Source organism: Chlorocebus sabaeus, chromosome 23 (genome assembly GCF_047675955.1).
Source record: "Chlorocebus sabaeus isolate Y175 chromosome 23, mChlSab1.0.hap1, whole genome shotgun sequence".
NCBI classification, from domain to species: domain Eukaryota; kingdom Metazoa; phylum Chordata; class Mammalia; order Primates; family Cercopithecidae; genus Chlorocebus; species Chlorocebus sabaeus.
In genome coordinates this window covers 61,905,577-61,924,694 of record NC_132926.1, presented here as the reverse complement: position 1 = coordinate 61,924,694, position 19,118 = coordinate 61,905,577, and the positions used below count along the sequence as shown (strand labels likewise).

At 38.1% G+C, this 19,118-nt stretch overlaps 1 long non-coding RNA gene across 1 annotated transcript in view; it reads left to right on the top strand.

Annotated features, from left to right (window-relative positions):
* The window catches only part of LOC140709985 (uncharacterized), a 165,632-nt gene extending 146,942 nt beyond the window's left edge, over positions 1–18,690 (top strand). Inside the window, exons 2-3 of the long non-coding RNA XR_012090883.1 lie at positions 9,669–9,897; positions 16,916–18,690. This is a non-coding gene — a long non-coding RNA (uncharacterized lncRNA). The remainder of the gene's footprint in view (positions 1–9,668; positions 9,898–16,915) is intronic.
* Positions 18,691–19,118: the final 428 nt, after the last annotated feature.

Sequence of the window (19,118 nt, the reverse complement as noted above, 5' to 3'; positions counted from 1 at the left end):
TAAAGTCATTCAAAACATCAACAAATCCAGGAGTTGTTTCTTTTAAGTTAAAAATACATAGACTGCTAGCTAAACTAATAAAGATTAAAAGAGGGAAGACCCAAGAAATATTATGTACACCTCCATGTATGTAAACTAGAAAATTTAGAAGAAATGGATAAATTGCTAGACACATACACCTTCCCAAGATTGAGCCAGGAAGAAATTAAATCCCTGAACAGAATAATAACAAGCACCAAAATTGAATCAGTAATAAATATTCTACCAACCAACAAAAGCCCAGGACCAGACGGATTCACAGTCAAATTCTACCATATGTGCAGAGAAAAGCTGGTGCTATTCCTACTGAATACTTTATTATGGTACTGCCTATGTATTGAAAAATTGTTGTACTTATTATTTTGTATTGTTTCATCATTTAGCCTTTCTACTTAAGTGTAGTTTACACACTATAATTACAATGTTAGTACAGGAGTGGTGTTCAGGTTAAGATGCATCCTGCTAGGACTGGGTTCTTCCCTTCAAGACAATGGGATCTCTTTTGACCCAGTGTGTGACTAGAAATGTTATCTAGGAGCTAGGGCCTGGAATGAGGGCCTCACGACCCTGCCCGGTGCCCTGTCTTACTGTGACTGAGCTTGAATCCAAGATGCAAAACAAAGTCTTCTTTACTCTTTGCTCTCATCTCCTTAAGCAGAAGGAAGGATACATTTTCATTGCTATGAGCTGTACTGCCTAGGGGAGGATGGCAGAAGTTCTCCTTTGGCCACTCTGGCTTGTATTTCCCTAGGTTACACGCCACCCTAGTCCTCTGGCTCTTAGCCCAGTCCAGCACTAACATTAGACTAGGAAAAACCAAAAGAGAAACAGCAAAAAGTTAAAAAGCAAGGGGATGAAGTTAAAATGTAGAGATTTTATTAGTTTTCTTTTTGCATGTTTGTTGTTTATGTAATCAGTGTTGTCATCAGTTTAAAATAATTGGTTATAAGATAGTATTTATGCACCTCACAGTAACCTTAAATTGAAAAACACACAATGGATACACGAAAAGTAAAAAGCAAAAAGCTAAATCATACCACCAGAGAAAATCACCTTTACTAAAAGGAAGACAGGAAGGAAGGAAGGGAGGGAGGGAGAGAGGGAGGGAGGAAGGGCAAATAACACAATGGCAGAAGTCCCTACTTATCAATAGTAATGTTGAATGTAAATGGACTAAACTTTCCAATCAAAAGATGTAGAGTGTCTGAATGGATGAAAAAAAAAAAAAAAAAAAAAAACAGGACCCATTGATCTGTTGCCTATAAGAAACACACTTCACCTGCAAAGATAAATGTATACTGAAAATGAAAGAATGGAAAAAGGTATTCATTGACAATGGAAACCACAAAAGAGCAGAAGTAGCTATATTTATATCAGACAAAATAGATTTCAAGACAGAAAACGTAAGAAATAAAGAAGGTCATCATGTAATGCAAAGGGATCAATCCAGCAACAAGGCATAATGATTGTAAATATATATATATGCTAACACTGGAGCATCCAGATATATAAAGCAAACATTTTTAAAGCTAAAGGGAAAGATAGACCCCAAACAATAACTGGAAAGTTCAACACCTTGTTTTCAGCATTGGACAGATCTCCCAGACACTCAACAAAGAAACATCTGATATGGTTTGACTGTACCCACCCAAATCTCATCTGGAATTATAGTTCCCATAATCCCCACATGTTGTGGGTGGGGCCTTGCAGGGGGTAATTGAATCATAGGGGTGATTACCTTCATGCTGTTCTCATGATAGTGAGTAAGTTCTTACAAGATCTTATAGTTTCATAAGGGGCTTTTCCCCCTTTTGCTTGGCACTTCTCTTTGCCGTTGCCATGTGAAGAAGACGTGCTTGCTTTCTCTTCCACCACAATTGTAAGTTTCTTGAGGCCTCCTCAGTCATGGTGAACTGAGTCAACTAAATCTGTTTTCTTTATAAATTACCCAGTTTCTAGTATGTCTTTGTTAGCAGTGTGAGAACAAACTAATACAACATCAGACTTAATCTGCACTACACAACAAATAGACTTAATAGATGTTTACAGAACATTTCATCCAAAGTCTAAAGAATACACATTCTTGCCAGGCCTGTACTTCCAGCTCTTTAGGAGGACCAGGCGGAGGGATCATGAGCTCAGGCGAGATAGAGACCATCCTGGCTAACACGGTGAAACCCCGTCTCTATTAAAAATACAAAAAATTAGCCAGGCGTGGTGGCAGGCGCCTATAGTCCCAGCTACATGGGAGGCTGAGGCAGGAGAACGGCGTGAACCCGGGAGGCAGAGCTTGCAGTTAGCTGAGATTGCGCCACTGCACTCCAGCCTGGGAGACAGAGTGAGACTCTGTCTCTAAATAAATAAATAAATAAATAAATAAATAAATAAATAAATAACACATTATTTTCCTCAGCACCTGGATCATTATCAAGGATAGACCTTATGTTAGTTACAAAACAAGTCTTAAAACATCTTAAAAATTGAAATAGCAAGCATATTCATAACCACAATGGAATAAAACTAGAAATCAACAAGAGGAATTTTGGAAGCAATACAAACACATGAAAATTAAACAATATGCTCCTGAACGACTAGTGGGTTGATGAAGAAATTAAGAAGGAAATTACAAAATTTCTTGAAAAAAATAATAATGAAAACATAACATACCAAAACCCATGGGATACAGTGAAAGCAGTACTAAGAGGAAATTTTATAGCCATAGGTGCCTACATCAAAAAAGAAGAAAAACTTCAAATATAACCTGGTGATACATCATGAAGAACTAGAAAATCAGAGCAAACTGAGTCCAAAATTAGTAGAAGGAAATAAATAATACATATCATGGCAGAAATAAGTGAATTCGAAATGAAGGAAATACAAAATGTTAATAAAACAAAAAGTCATTTTTTTCAAAAGATTTAAAAATATTGACAAACCTCTAGCCAGACTAATGAAGAAAAAAAAGGAAGACCCAAATAAATAAAATTACAGATGATAAGGGAGACATTACAGCTGATATTGCAGAAATTCAGAGGATCATTAGTAGCTACTATGAGAAACTATATGCCAACAAATTGGAAAATTTAGAGGAGATGGATGCACTCTAAGAGACATACAAAACATACCAAGATTGAACCATGAAGAAATCCAAAACCTGAACAGACTAATAACAAATAAAGAGATTGGATCCCCAATACAAAGTTTCCCAGTAAAGAAAAGCCCAAACCCAACAGATTCACTACTGAATTCTACCAAACATTTAGGGAAGAACTAATAGCAATCCTACCCAAACTATTCCAAAACATAAAGGTGGAACAAAAACTTGCAAATTCTTTCTACAAGGCTGGTATTATCCTGATGCCAAAACCAGACAAAAGTGTAGGAAAAGAAAACAACAAAAAACAGAAAACTACAGGCTAATATCTCTGATAAATATTGATGAAAAATCCTCAACAATACACCAGCAAAACAAATTCAATGATACATTAGAAAAGTAATTTATCCTGAAACACGTTTTCCAACTTGGTTCTATTCTTCTCATCTCTTTCAGGTACCCCAATCAGTCACAGGTTTTGACTTTTTACATAGTCCCATATTTCTTGGAGATTTTGTTCATTCTTTTTCATTCATTTTTCTCTATTCTTGTCTGCCTGTCTTATTTCAGAAAGGCAGTCATCAAGCTCTGAGATTCTTTCTGCTTGGTCTACTCTGCTATTGACATTTGTGATACAGTTATAAAATGAGATATTATTATAAGAAAAAAAGAAATGAGCTAGCAAGAAACAAAAATGCATGAAAGAAACATAAATGTATTCTAAGCGAAAGAAGAAAGTGGGATGAATAAATAAAGCTTAGGGATTTGATTTTTTAGGACAATGAAACTATTCTGTATGATACTATAATGATTAATACATGCCATTGAGCATTTGTCAAAAACCATGTCTATTAGTTCATTCTCATGCTGCTATGAAGGAATACCCAAGACTGGGTAATTTATAAAGGAAAGAGGTTTAATTGACTTACAGTTCTGCATTGCTGTGGCGGCCTCAGGAAACTTACAATCATGGCAGAAGGGGAAATAAACACGTCCTTCTTCACATGGTGGCAGGAAGGACAAGAATTAAACCAAGAAGAACCTAAAGAAATATGTTGATTAAATGTTATTGGTATCCTGGATAGGATTTTAGAATACAAAAAAATATATGCATATAGATCAAAAAATACAAAAAATCTGAATTAACTATGGACTTTAGTTAACAATAATATACCAATATTGATTCATTGTGAGAAGTGTAACATGGTAATCAAAGATGTTCAAGGCAATATGAAGATACATATTTTTCTCATCATTTAAGTAACTACAAGGTATTTAATGGTACCCCTTAGTATAATGTCTGAGACCAACATATTTAATATAAAACTAAATTGATAAAATTAGGCCAAACAAGCATGAAACAAATTGAGAATTCTGAATGTATATAACACAAAGAAAATGAAAGAACTGAAATTATGCATTTAGGTTCAAGAATAAGCTTAGTTGTATTATATTAAAAGTTCAGCAGCTGAAAATGACTTGAAAAAATTTAGAAACAATTCAGATAAACTATGTTATAGAATATAATTAAGCATTAATGAGGAAATTTTCAGATTCAATGAGGGTATCTACTGTGGATATATAAATTATGTGAGAAAGTACAGTACTCAGAATAATCTCTTTCATATATTAAACTAAGCATAAGAGATTGTGAATAATACAATATTAACTACTTAAGGGATTTATAGCATGGTTGATTAACAAATTCAAGCATTAAAATTAAAGTAAGCCTTCAGCTCTAGGGAATAAATCTGATGAACTGGTGTCTATGCACTGTGAATTCTACTGTTGATTCAAGTGTTACAAAAATTATTGCTGCTGAATGAACAAAAATATGTTTGTTTTATTAAAGTAACATATTTTGTAATAATTTAAATTTAATTACTTTCATACTCAATGAAGTTTTTAACTCTCAAAAACCTTTTCAGGTGGGAGAGGAATTATTTCCATTCTAGAAACGAGATAACTGAAGCTTCAAAAATAAGTCATTTAAGGTTAAACCAAATTTGAACCCAAATCCTCAGTTCCCTAGCACATAATACGTGCTCATTAAATATAAATGGAGACTATTATCCCGCTGTGGACACAAGTATTCCAAACCATTTACTTCAGTATAAAGCACATTATTGTGTGTTTACTATGTGACAGGCACTGTGCCCTTTGCAGGGAATACAAAAATTAATAAAAAGTAGAAAAAAATGTTTTATATAATCTGCATTTCTCAAGTATCAATTTCTTGATTCAGATATTGGCTTTAGGATCCTTCTCCTGTTACAACAATTCTATGGTGGTTTATACCACTGAGCCATTATTCTGGATACATAATATTAATAGTTTGTCAAAAGCTAGGCCTGATAATAAATAATCAAAAATATCCCTGCAACATAATCCAACTGAGAATCTGAAATCAACACCCCGTTGTTGGGAAACTAAAATCACTCCTGACACTTAAGAGAACACCTGTTTTATTGACTAAAAAAGCAGTATTAAAATGATAGATTTTCTTATAATTCATTTAGATTGTTTCAGTAACTACTTTTTTAAGTTAAATAGTAGATATACTTGTACATCTTCTGAGAAAATCTGTTCATATCCTTTATCCACTTTTTAAAGGGGTTATTTGTTTTTATCTTGGTGAGTTGTTTAAGTTGGTTGTAGATTTGGAATATTAGTTCTTGTCAGATGCATGTTTGCAAATATTTTCTCCCATTCTGTAGGTGGTCTATTTACTCTGTTGATAATGTCTTTTGCTATGCAGAACATTTTTAGTTGACTTAAGTCCCATTTGTCTACTTCTTGTTTTATAGCATTCGCTTTTGAAATCTTAATCATGAATTATTTGCCTGGGTCAATATCTAGAAGAGTTTTTCCTAGGTTTTCTTCTAGGATTTTGTGTCAATTCAGGTCTTACAGTTAAATGTTTAATCGGTCTTGAGTTAATTCTTGTATATGATGACAAAAATCCAAAAAGTTCTCAATATCACTAGTATTCAGAGACATGCAAAGTGAAATACCATCTTACACCATTAAGAATTACTATTATTAAATAGTCAAAAAATAACAGATGTTGGTGAGGATGCAGAGAAAAAGGGAACACTTTTCTCTGCATCCTCACCAACATCTGTTATTTTGGGAATGTAAATTAGTATAGTCTCTATGGAAAACAGTATGGAGATTTCAAAGAACTAAAAATACAACTATCATTTGAGCCGGCAGCCCCACTACTGGGCATCTATCAGAGGAAAATAAATTATATAAAAAAGATACCTGCACTTTTATCACAGTGTTTATCACAGCACTATTCACAATAGCCAAATCATGAAATCAACCCAAGTGTCCATCAACAGATGACTGGACAAAGAAAATGTGGTATATATGTAGCCACAAAAAGAGAATGGAATGCCTTTTATAGCAACATGGATGGAGTCGGAGGCTATTATCCACAGTGAAATAACTCAGAAACATGAACTCAAATATCACATATTCTCCTTGTAAGTGGGAACTAAACAATGGGTAATCATGAACATATAGATGGAAATAATAGACACTGGGGACTTCAAAAATGTGGATAGAAGTATGGGTTGAAAAATTACCTATTGGGTATACTTTTCACTATTTGGGTGAAGGGCACACTAGAAGCCTAAACCTCACCATTATGCAATATATTTATGTAACAAACCTGCACATGTAATTCGTGAATTTATGGAGGAGGGAAAGAAGGTAGAGAAGAAGGAGGAAGTGGAGGAGGAGGAGGAGGAGGAGGAGGAGGAGGAGGGAAAAAGAAGAGAAATTATAATCTTTGTGTAGCCAATAGATATTTGTCAGAACTCTATTTTGACCTAAAACACCCAGTCTTTCTATTATCTAGCAAAATAACAATCTGGTGCCATTATTTTATTATTCTTATTATAGAACTGCATTTATTTGGAAGGCTAAATCCTCATTCTGGGCTTGCTTAATATGTAAATGTGTTATTGGACAGAACAGAATTTTCCTTATCTGTACTTTATTACTCTATACATTGAAGCAGAAATTTTGTAAGAGACCCTACACTGCCACACACATTTCTGCTTGGGCCGCTATAGGAGTTGTTGGTATCCTTTTGTTCTACACATTAATGACTAAAATGGCATTAGCAAAATCCTAGCAGATTTGAAAGGCTTTTCTTATCCATGTTGGCTAGTGTGTCCTAAAGGACTTAGCCCGTTGTACCAAATTCTTCACTGCGGGTCAGAAGATGTCTAGATTTGTATGATGTAATTTTTTGCTTTCTATTGCCATCTGTTCTCAAATTGTCCTTTCATGTAGATCTGACAGATGCTCTGGAATTGCTTTCTCGTTCCTCTGTGCATTTTCTTCCTAAAACTAAGTTGTATCTTTTCTCCCCCCACACCTTCCTTGACTGCAACTGCTTCCTGGAACACTTTCAGGCCTTTCATTATGGATAATTGAGATATCCTTCCAAACTACCTTACCATTAATGAATTAGTTGCATCAACTTCCCTGTTTTAAAAATCAGTGATATGTTGGTTTTGTTTTAAACATGGCATATGTGATAAATTCATTTTTTTTACCTTTTAATAATACATTCCAAATTTTCACCCATAAAGTTTTTCATCACTTTCACTTTGGCTAAAATCAGATGAAATTTAAGTATATTGGCATGTTGGAATAATTTGTAAAATTTGTCTTCATCCAGCCAATATTACCTGTTGAATGAAAAGCTTTCATATTAGTAAATACACAACCTATCTCTGAATCCTTGAATCTCTGAATCCCTTACATTCAATGTTGATATTGAGATGTGATGTTCTGTTCCAGTCACCATGTTGATTGTTACCTAAAACCAGCATCTAAGAAAACCATCACACAAAGACTCTCTACAACCAAGAAATTCATACAGAGTCTTCACCACTGACAGCAACCAAAGCTGAAGCTAGTTGACAGTAAACTGTAAATATTAAAGTCACATCCCCAAGGAGATGTTGTTGTGTTTCAATTTTAAGCATTTGTCTTACGGAATCTTACCACACTGTTCTAAGACATGCTGTAAATTTTACTACTTTTGAAGTTTGCATATAGCTGTATTTTATTAATAATCAAAAAATGGAGTTTTTATATAATTGGATCAGTACTTTTCTTTGTGACTAACTTGTGTATCATGTATATAAAGTCCTACTTCACAAATAAGTATATGCTTTCCCTCTTTTTGCTATTTTATGTATGCCTTTTCTCCTCATTTAAAATCACCTTATCTGTAATTTACTTTGTTATGTGGTTAGAGCTAATATTTTTGGTTTTCTAATGACTCACTCAGCTGTAGCAGTATAATTACAATGTTTTTGTATGGTTTTGGCCTTATATATGATTCAAGTGGTTTTCCCCTACTAGGTTTATGATACTACCTTTGTTATAAACTAAATTTATATTTATGTGGGACAGTTTTAAGGCCTTCTACTTTACTCAGTGTCTGTAGCTCTCTAAACATCATTCTATTTCCATAATCGCTGAAAATGAGGATTGTCTTCATTTCATTCTTTTGTGTTGCTATAGAGGAATACCTGAGGCTGAGTAATTTATAAACATAAGAGGTTTATTTGGCTTATAGTTCTGCAGGCTATACAATAAGCATGACACCAGCATCTGCTTCTGGTGAGAGCCTCAGGTTGCTTCCACTCATGGCAGAAGATAAACAGGAGCCAGCTATTCAGAGATCAACTGGCAAGAAACAGGAGGCAAGACAGAAAAAGAAAGAGATGCCAGGCTTTTTTCAACAACTAGTTCTTCAGGGAACCTAAAAGTGAGACTTAACGCACTCTTGTGCGTCTAGCACCAAGCCATTGATGAAGAATTCACCCCTACATCCCAAACACCTCCCACTAGACCCCACCTTCAACAGTGGGAATCCAATTTCAATGTCAGACTTAGTGGGGCCAAACAAACTGTATCTAAACCATAGCAATGATGATGATGATCATGATTATGATCATGATTTCAGCATACAAGGAGCCAAGACTGCACGTTACTCTCTTTTCCGAAATATTCTAAGCTATTTTTGCTAATTTTTTTATGACTCTGTCAAATCTCTGAAAGAATTTCCTGATGATATTTTGGTCATAATTGCAGTAATTGTGTTGATTATTTGTAGACAATTAGCAGCATTACAGTGGTCATTTTTTCTATCAAAAAATATAGATCACTGTATCCACTTATTTAGATGTTCTTTCTAATCTATAGTAAAACATTTTTTATCTACAGTAAGCATTCTAATATCCTTTATTATATACTATGATGATTAATATTGAGTGTGAACTTAATTAGATTGAAGGATACAAAGTAGTATAGTTCCTGGGTGTGTCTATGAGGATGTTGCCAAAGGAGATTAACATTTGAGTCAGAGAACTGGGAGAGGCAGACCCACCCTCAATCTGGGTGTGCACCATCTAATCAGCTGCCAGCACAGCTAAAATAAAGCAGGCAGAAGAAGTTGGAAAGAGCTGACTTGCTGAGTCTTCTGGCCTTCCTCTTTCACCAGTGCTGAATGCTTCCTGCCCTTGAACATCACACTCCAAGTTCTTCAGCTTCTGGACTCTTGGACTTACATCAGTGGTTTGCCAGGGGCTCTGGGGCCTTTGACCACAGACTGAAGACTATGCTGTCATCTTCTCTACTTTTGAAGTTTTGGGACTTGGACTGGTCCACCACTGGCTTCCTTGCTCCTCAACTTGCAGATGACCTATCGTGGGACTTTACCTTGTGATCATGTATGTCAATTCTCCTTAATAAACTCCCTTTTATATATACATATATCCTGTTAGTTCTGTCCCTATAGAGAACCCTGACTAATACAGATTTTGGTACCAGGAATGGTTCTAGAGGAAGGGAATTTTAGTGATGGATTTCTTTGGTTGGTTTTGGGATTTCTGGATTTGGCTGCTTATTATGATTAGACACCAAAAAGCTAAGGATTCTACTTCTAATAGTATGAAGAATAATGATAGTCCCTGCTGTGACCTGTTTAGAGAGTTAGGCAAAATAAATGCATTTGATACTCCTGATTCACCACTCACGAAAGGCAAGAAGTTTAGTGACTCTATACATAATATCTTTGACTGTATGTGGAGAACCAAGGAATATAATGAAGTTGGTTGGTTGCTCCTAAGTTCGCTTGGAAAAATGATGAAAGAAAAGGATGAGCTCAGGGATTCTAACTCCCAGCTCCATAAGCACATACTGAGCCTCAAGTCTTTTTTTTTTTTTTTTTTTTTTTGAGACAGAGTCTCGCTCTGTTGCCCAGGCTGGAGTACAGTGGTGTGATCTTGGCTCACTGCAACCTCTGCCTCCTGGGTTCAAGTGATTCTCTTGCCTCAACTTCCCAAGTAGCTGGGATTACAGACATGCGCCATCATGCCGGGCAAATTTTTATATTTTTAGTAGAGACGGGAGTTCATCATGTTGGCCAGGCTCGTCTCAAACTCCTGACCTCAGGTGATTCGCCCACCTCAGCCTCCCAAAGTGCTGGGATTACAGGCATGAGCCACCACGCCCAGCTGAGCCGCAGGTCTTCTAAGATTGCCCTGAGTGAGAGTCTGATTTTCCATAAAGGACTGAAATTACAGAAAATCAGATACAAGTTCTTACCGTGCAAGTGGCTGACCTGCAGAAAAAGGTGCATGCTCAGCCTCACCTGTTGTCTACTGTTAAAGTGAGGGCACTGATTGGAAAAGAATGGGACCCTGCAACTTGGAATGGGGATGTGAGAAGACCCTGACGAAGCTGGGGACAGTGAGCTTGTAAACTCTGATGAGTCTTTTTTGCCAGAGGAAGAAGCCTCCCCACACCCAGTGGGGGCAACATCCCCTTCCTGACCCAGGCTGCCATCAGCCTTTCCACCTTTGTCTGAGGAGATTAACCATGCACTCTCTGAGGCAACAGTGATGACCGTGCCTGAGGTAGTTGCCAGGCAAGATAATGCCATGCTCTTCATGACCCACCCCCAATACCCCTGTCTGCTTCTAGACCTAAAACTGAAGTTCCAGCAAGCTTCTGGAGGTGAGGTTCAGAGTGTGCCCCATGAGGAGGTATGCTACACCCCCAAATGAGTTTTCTAATTTATATAAGCAGAAATCTGGAGAAAAGACCTTGGAGTGGATATTAAGGGTGTGGGGTAATGGTGGAAGAAACATAAAGTTGGATCAGGTTGAATTTATTGATTTGGGCCCATGAAGCAAGGATTCTGCATTGAATGTTGCAACTCAGGGAGTTTAAAAACAAAAAACAAAAAACAAACAAAAAAAAACCAGGTTCTAATAGTTTATTTGCTTGGTTACTGAAACGTGGATCAAAAGATGACCCACTGTGAGCAGGCTAGAAATGCCTGATCTTCCTTTAATATAAGGAAGGGATTCAAAGGCTTAGGAAGTTTGGGACGCTAGAGTGGATTATTCACTTTAGATCCACTTATCACAGCCGGGGGCGGGGGGTCCAGAAGACATATCCTTCGCCAATATTTTGCAAAATAGGTTTGTGAGGGGAGCACCTGAATCCTTGAAGAGCTCTGTGATTGCTCTTCTCTGTATGCCTGATCTTCCAGTGGGAACTGCAGTCACTCAATTAGAAAATTTAAATGCAATAAGAATAATTGGATCCAGAGGTGACACTCAACTATCAAGGGCAAGGTGGGCATAGCTACCGTAATGGACAGCAGAGACAAAGGAGCAATCAGAATAGTCTGACTCATGTAGAGCTCTGACATTGGCTAATTAATCACAGTGTCCTAGAATTGAAATTGATAGGTAGCATACTGCATTCTTACTTAATTTGTATAAGCAAAAAACTTCCAGGTTGAATGGACAAAGATGAATTTGAATTATAAAAGTATCAATCTATTTCCAGACTTTGAACCAGTTTAAAGACCCAGAACCCCTTGAATAAAAGGGAGGCCGGGTCTCCTTGAGGAAAGACCCCACTACACTACCGACAATTTATACTGTTAACATTTCCCCCATCCTTGCCCAAGAAGAACTCCGGCCTTTTACCAGAGTAACTGTGCACTGGGGAAAGGGTAATGATCAGAATTTTGGGGGACTACTGGACACTAGCTCTGAGCTGACATTGACTCCAAGTGACCCAAAACGTCATTGTGGTCCTTCAGTTAAAGTAGGAGCTTATGGAGGTTCAGTAATTAATGGAATTTTAGCTCAGGCCTAACTTACAGTGGGTCCGTTGGGTCCCCAGATTCATCCTGTGATCATTTCCCCAGTGCCAGAATCTATAATTGGCATAGACATATTTAGTAGTTGGCAGAATTCCCACACTGGCTCCCTGACTGGTAGGGTGAGGGCTATTATCATGGGAAAGGCAAATGGAAACCATTAGAGTTGCATCTAACTAGAAGAAAAAAAAAAAGATAGATAGATAGATAGATAGATAGATAGATAGATAGATAGATAGATAGATCTCACATCCCTGGAGGGATTGCAGAGATTACTGCCACCATCAAGGACTTGAAAGATGCAGGGGTGGTGATTCCCACATTTCCATTCAATTATCCTATTTGGCTGTGCAGAAGACAGATGGATCTTGGAGAATAATGGTAGATTATCATAAGCTTAACCAAGTGGTGACTCCAATTGCAGCTGCTGTACCAGAAGTGGTTTCATGGCTTGAACAAATTAACACATCTCTTGGTACCTGATATGCAGCCATTGATTTGGCAAATGCCTTTTTCTCCATTCTTGTCCATAAGGTCCACCAGAAGCAGTTCACCTTCAGCTGGCAAGGCCAGCAATATTCCTTCACCGTCCTACCTGAGGGTATATCAATTCTCCGGGCTTGTGTTATAACCTTATTCTCAGAGATCTTGATCATAGTTTTCCTTCCCCAGGATATCACACTGGTCCATTATGTTGATAACATTTTGCTGATTAGATCCAGCAAGTGAGAAGTAGAAAACACACTGGACTTATTGGTGAGGCATTTGTGTGCCATGGGATGGGAAATAAATCTGACTAAAATATAGGAAACTTCTACCTCAGTAAAATCTCTAGGGATCCAGTGGTTTGGGACCTGTCAAGATACTCCTTCTATGGTGAAGGATAAGTTGTTGCATTTGGCCCCTCCTACAACCAAGAAAGAAGCACAATGCCTAGTAGGCCTAGTTGGGCTTTGGAGGCAACACATTTCTTATGTGGGTGTGTTACTATTACCCATTTATAGAATGACCCGATAGGCTGCCAGTTTTGAGTGGGGGTCAAGAACAAGAGAAGGCTCTACAACAGGTCCTGGCTGCTGTGCAAGCTGCTTTGCCACCTGGGGCATAAGACCCTGCAGATCCAATGATGCTTGAGATGTCAGTGGCAGATAGGGATGGGTTTGGAGCCTTTGGCAGGACCCCATAGATGAATCACAGTGGAGGCCTCCAGGATTTTGGAGCAAGGCCCTGTGATCTTCTGCAGATAACTACTCTCCTTTTGAGAGACAGCTTTTGGCCTGTTACTGGGCTTTGATAGAGACTGAACATTTGACTATGGGTCATCAAGTCACCATGCAATCTGAACTGCCTGTCATGAACTGGGTGTTTTCTGGCACATCTCGCCATTAAGTGGGTCATGCACGCATCATTCTGTCATCAAATGGAAGTGCTATATATGCTATAGGGCTCAAGCAAGTCCTGAAGGCACAAGTACATTACATGAAAAAGTGACTCAAATGTCCATGGTCTCCACTCCTGCCACCAAGCCTTCTCTCCCCCAGCCTGCACTGACGTCCTCATGGAGAGTTCCCTATGATCAACTGACAGAGGAAGAGAAGACTAGGGCCTGGTTCACAGATGGCTTTGCACAATATGCAGGCACCACCTGAAATTGGACAGCTGTAGCACTGCAGTGCCTCTGTAGGACATCCCTGAAGGACAGTGGCAAAGGAAAATCTTCTTAGTGGGAAGGACTTCAAGCAGTGCACCTGGTTGTACACCTTTCTTGGAAGGAGAAATGGTCTGATGTGTGATTATATACTAATTCATGGCTGTAGCCAATGGTTTGGCTGGATGGTCAGGGACTTAAAAGAAGCATGCTTGGAAAATTGGTAACAAAGTAATTTGGGGAAGAGGTATGTGTACGGACCTTGCTGAGTGGTCAAAAACCATGAAGATATTTGTATCCCATGTGAGTGCTCACCAAGGGGTGACCTCAGCAGATGAGGATTTTAATAATCAAGTAGATAGGATGACTCTTTCTGTGGTCACCACTCAGCCTCTTTTCTCAGCCACCCCTGTCATCGCCCAATGAACCCATGAACAAAATGGTCATGGTGGCAGGGATGGAAGTTATGCATGGGCTCAGCAACATGGACTTACACTCAGCAAGGCTGACCTGGCTACGGCCACCACTGCATGCCCAATTTGCCAGCAGTAGATATCAACACTGAGCCCTTGATATGGCACCATTCCTCAGGGTGATCAGCCAGCTACTTGGTGGCAGGTTGATTATATTGGACCTCTTCCATCATGGAAAAGGCAGCAGTTTGTCCTTACCAGAATAGACACTTACTCTGGATATGAGTTTGCCTATCCTATACAGAGTGGTCCTGCCAAGACTACCATCCATGGACTCATGGAATACCTTATCCACTGTCATGGTATTCCATACGACATTGCCTCTGACCAAAGCACTCACTTTACACTTAAAGAAGTGTGGCAGTGGGCTCATGCTCATGGAATTCACTGGTCTTACCATGTTTCTCATCACCCTGAAGCAGCTGGATTGATAGAACCATGGAATGGCCTTTTGAAGTTACAACACCAACTATATGGCAATACTTTGCAGGCCCAGGGCAAAGTTCTCCAGAAGACTGTGTATGCTCTAAATCAGTGTCCAGTATTTGGTACTGTTTCTCCCATAGCCAGGATTCATAGGTCCAGGAATCAAGAGGGAGAAGTGGAAGTGGGACCATTCACCCACACCCCTAGTAACCCACTAGCAAAATCTTTGCTTCCTTTTCCTGCAACATTACATTCTGCTGGCCTAGAGGTCTTAGTTCCAGAGGGAGGAATGCTGCCACCAGGAGACACAATAATTCCATTTAACTGGAAGTTAAGATTGCCACCTGGCCATTTTGGGCTCCTTCTACCTCGAAGTCAACAGGCTAAGAAGGGATTTACAGACTGGGTGCTGTGGCTCACGCCTGTAATCCTAACACTTTGAGAGGCTGAGGCAGGTGGATCATAAGGTCAGGAGATCGAGATCATCTTGGCCAACATGGTGAAACCTCATCTCTACTAAAAATAAAAAAATTAGCCAGGTGTGGTGACATGTGCCTGTAGTCCCAGCTACTCGGGAGGCTGAGGCAGGAGAATCACTTGAACCCAGGAGGCAGAGGTTGCAGTGAGCCAAGATTGAACCATCACACTCCAGCCTAGGAGACAGAGTGAGATTCTGTCTTTAAAAAACGAAGGGAGTTACAGTGTGTTGGCTGGGGTGATTGATCTGGATTAACAAGATGAAATCAGTCTACTACTCCACAAAGGAAGTAAGGAAGAGTATGTGTGGAATATAGGGGATCCCTTAGGACATCTCTTAGTATTACCATGACCTATGATTAAGATCAATAGGAAACTACAACAGCCTAATCCAGGCAGGAGTACAAATGGCCCTGACCCTTCAGGAATGAAGGTTTGGGTCACTCCACCCAGTAAAAAATCATGACCTGCTGAGGTGCTTGCTGAAGCCAAAGGGAATACAGAATGGATAGTAGAAGGCAGTCATCAATACCAGCTATGACCACGTGACCATTTACAGAAATAAGGACTGTAATTGTCATATTTCCTCTAGTTTGTTCAGAACATGTTTGTACATATATACACTTGTACTAAGAGAATATCTTCATTTTTTTCCTTTTTCCTTTATCATGTGACATAAGATTTACTGACTTCATATCAGTATTTAAATGTTGCTAATTTTATGTAACAGCATTTATGTTAAGGATTAGTACACTTTTGGATGTATGAAGGGTAGCTTATTATGTTAGGCATAATTATGATCTTATTATTGTCTTCATTTGAAGATTATGTATGATTTCGGGAGACGTGTATGGGTTCAAGTTCACAAAGGGTGGGCTTGTGATAGTTAATATTGAGTGTCAACTTGATTGTATTGGAGGATGCAAAGTAATGTTCCTGGGTGTGTCTGTGAGGGTGTTGCCAAAGGAGATTAACATTTGAGTTAAAGGTCTGGGAGAGGCAGAGCCACCCTCAATCTAGGTGGGCACCATTTAATCATCTCCTAGCACAGCTAAAATAAAGCAGGCAGAAGAAGTTGGAAAGAGCAGACTTGCTGAGTCTTCCAGCCTTTGTCTTTCTTCTGTGCTAGATGTTTTCTGCCCTTGAACATCAGACTCCAAGTTCTTCAGCTTCTGGACTCTTGGACGTACACCAGTGGTTTGCCAGGGACTCTCAGGCTTTTGGCCATAGACTGATGGCTGCACTATCGTCTTCCCTACTTTTGAGGTTTGGGGACACAGAATGATCCACCACAGGCTTCCTTGCTCCTCAACTTGCAGATTACCTATCATGGGACTTTACCTTGTGATTGTATGAGTCAATTCTTCTTAATAAACTTCCTTTCGTTAATACATATATCTTATTAATTCTGTTCCTAATAGAGAACCCTAATACATATATTTACAACTTTCATTCACTTTATATAACACTATGCATTTTATACTGTCTTGCTATTATAAATGTGATTCTTATTCCATTGTATTTTCTTTTTTTTTCTTTTCCAGGCAGGGTCTCACGCTGTTGCCCAGGCTCTGGAGTGCAGATCACAGCTCACTGCTACCTCCACCTCCCAGGCTCAAGTGAGGCTCCTATTTCAATCTCTCAAGTAGCTGGGACTACATGTGTGCACCACCATGCCCAGCTAAGTTTGCTTTGTTGTTGTTGTTTGTTTTTTTGTAGACATGGGGATCTCACTATGTTACCCAGGCTAGTCTTGAACTCCTACCCTCAAGCAATCCTCCTGTCTCAGCCTTCCAAAGTGCTGATATTACAGGTGTGAGCCACCACACCCAGTCTGTAGTAATTAATGGTATTTAGGAATGCTACTGTTTTATAAAAACACATACCTTGTTACTGAATTATCCTCTCATTAAATCTGGTAGAATACAGTTGATAACTTTGATTATCCAGGTAATACCATCTGTTAATAATAGTAAATTTATACTTCCAAGATTACTAAAAGTTTAGCTCTTCTCATGATTCCCAGTTTCCCTGGAACATCTCTTCTGCTTTGGCTGTTGTAACAAAATACCACCGATTGGGTGGCTTTAAGAACAAAAATGTATTTCTCATACTTCTCTTGACAAGGAAATCCAAGATCAAGGTTCCAGGGAATTTGCTTTCTGATGAGGGCTCTCTTTCTCACTTGCAGATGGCTGCCTTATTATGTTTTGCATGACCTTTCCTTGGAGTTCACTCAGAATGAGAGAAAAGGAGCTCTCTAATGTCTCTTCCTAGAAGGACACTATTTTATCAAATGAGGACCTCACCCTTATGACCTCATTTAACCTTAGTTATAACTTTATAGGTTCTATTTCCAAATGTAGTCACATTGGGAACTAGGGCTTCAACATATGTACTTGGGAGGGACACAACTTAGTCTATAGCATGTGCTTTATAATTTCCGTCTAGGACCTAAGTGTCACTTTTAAGTCAATAACTTTCCACTCCAGAAATTCACCCCATCCATTTTCTGAGCTCCAGAGTGATATTTCCAGCTGCCAATTAGATAATGAATTGAATTTGTTATCTTTGCCTACCTACTCAAATGCACTAAAGCAAGTTTTACTTAATTTCTCTTTCTTCTTCATCCCTCCAAACATTTGGTTACCAAGTCCTGTTGACTTTCTTTCAACTATCCTCTTCACACAAGACTCACTGCCCTGACTTCATCTGAGCTCTCATGATGTTTTCCTAGATAAATGAAGGTGCCTTCTTCTACATCAACTTCCTCCAAGTTACTTTTCCTTAGGGGATAAGATCAGTTGTCATTAAGTTTTTAAATGACACCCTCCAAAGGATTCAGCTTATAGAATAAATGGTATGGTATGTATGAGAAAGGTTAATTTCAAAATTAGCCGGAACCGTAATTATCAGAATTTTTTCAAATCTTCTTAAGAACTTTAAAAATGTTTTATTGTACCTGCTGTGGGCATCCAACTCATATGATTCAAATTAAAAACAAAAGCAACAAAACAAAAAAGAAATAAAAAACATTGATCTAACAACTAGGATTATAGTTTTTTCTTAATTACTGCATACTAATTACTACATATTTTGTTATATTCTATCAGATTACTATCTATGAGATACTCAAAGATTTATTTTTCCCTTAATTTAGGCACAGAACTAGCTAATCTATTTCTAGAGGTACTGAAGAAGATGAATGTCTAAGTCTCTGTATATGTTAAGATACTATTAAAAGTCAAAAGTGTACTGTTCTCAGATATGCCTATAAAATCTAATTTATATGTATTTTTAAGAAATAAAACTAGCTACCAGTAGATGAAACTTCTGCATTGCTTAACCTCTGGAATTTTGTGGCCATCATCTTGACTTTGAAGCAATGACAAAAGAGTAAAATGCAAAAAAAAAAAAAAAAAAAAAAAAAAGAAGAAGAACATTTTAAAACAATAAAATGGTATCTGATACTGCAGTCAGCACAAAGATAAGAAAAGAAAACAATCAAATATTCTAACTTTATTCCCAATATAATTCTGATCAGCAAGCAAAACATCTAAAATGCTATGATTGTTTTGCAATTTCTATATAAAGTCAGACTCTGAGTCAGAAAGCTGAAAAGCATAATGAAATCTGAAAATTAAGCAGGGGAAAATGAAACTAAGGTCCTAGAAGATGAGTTAATAGAAGCAAATAAAAAGACACAATTTTTCCACTTTTGTGAGGTTTTTTGTGTTTGTTTTTTGG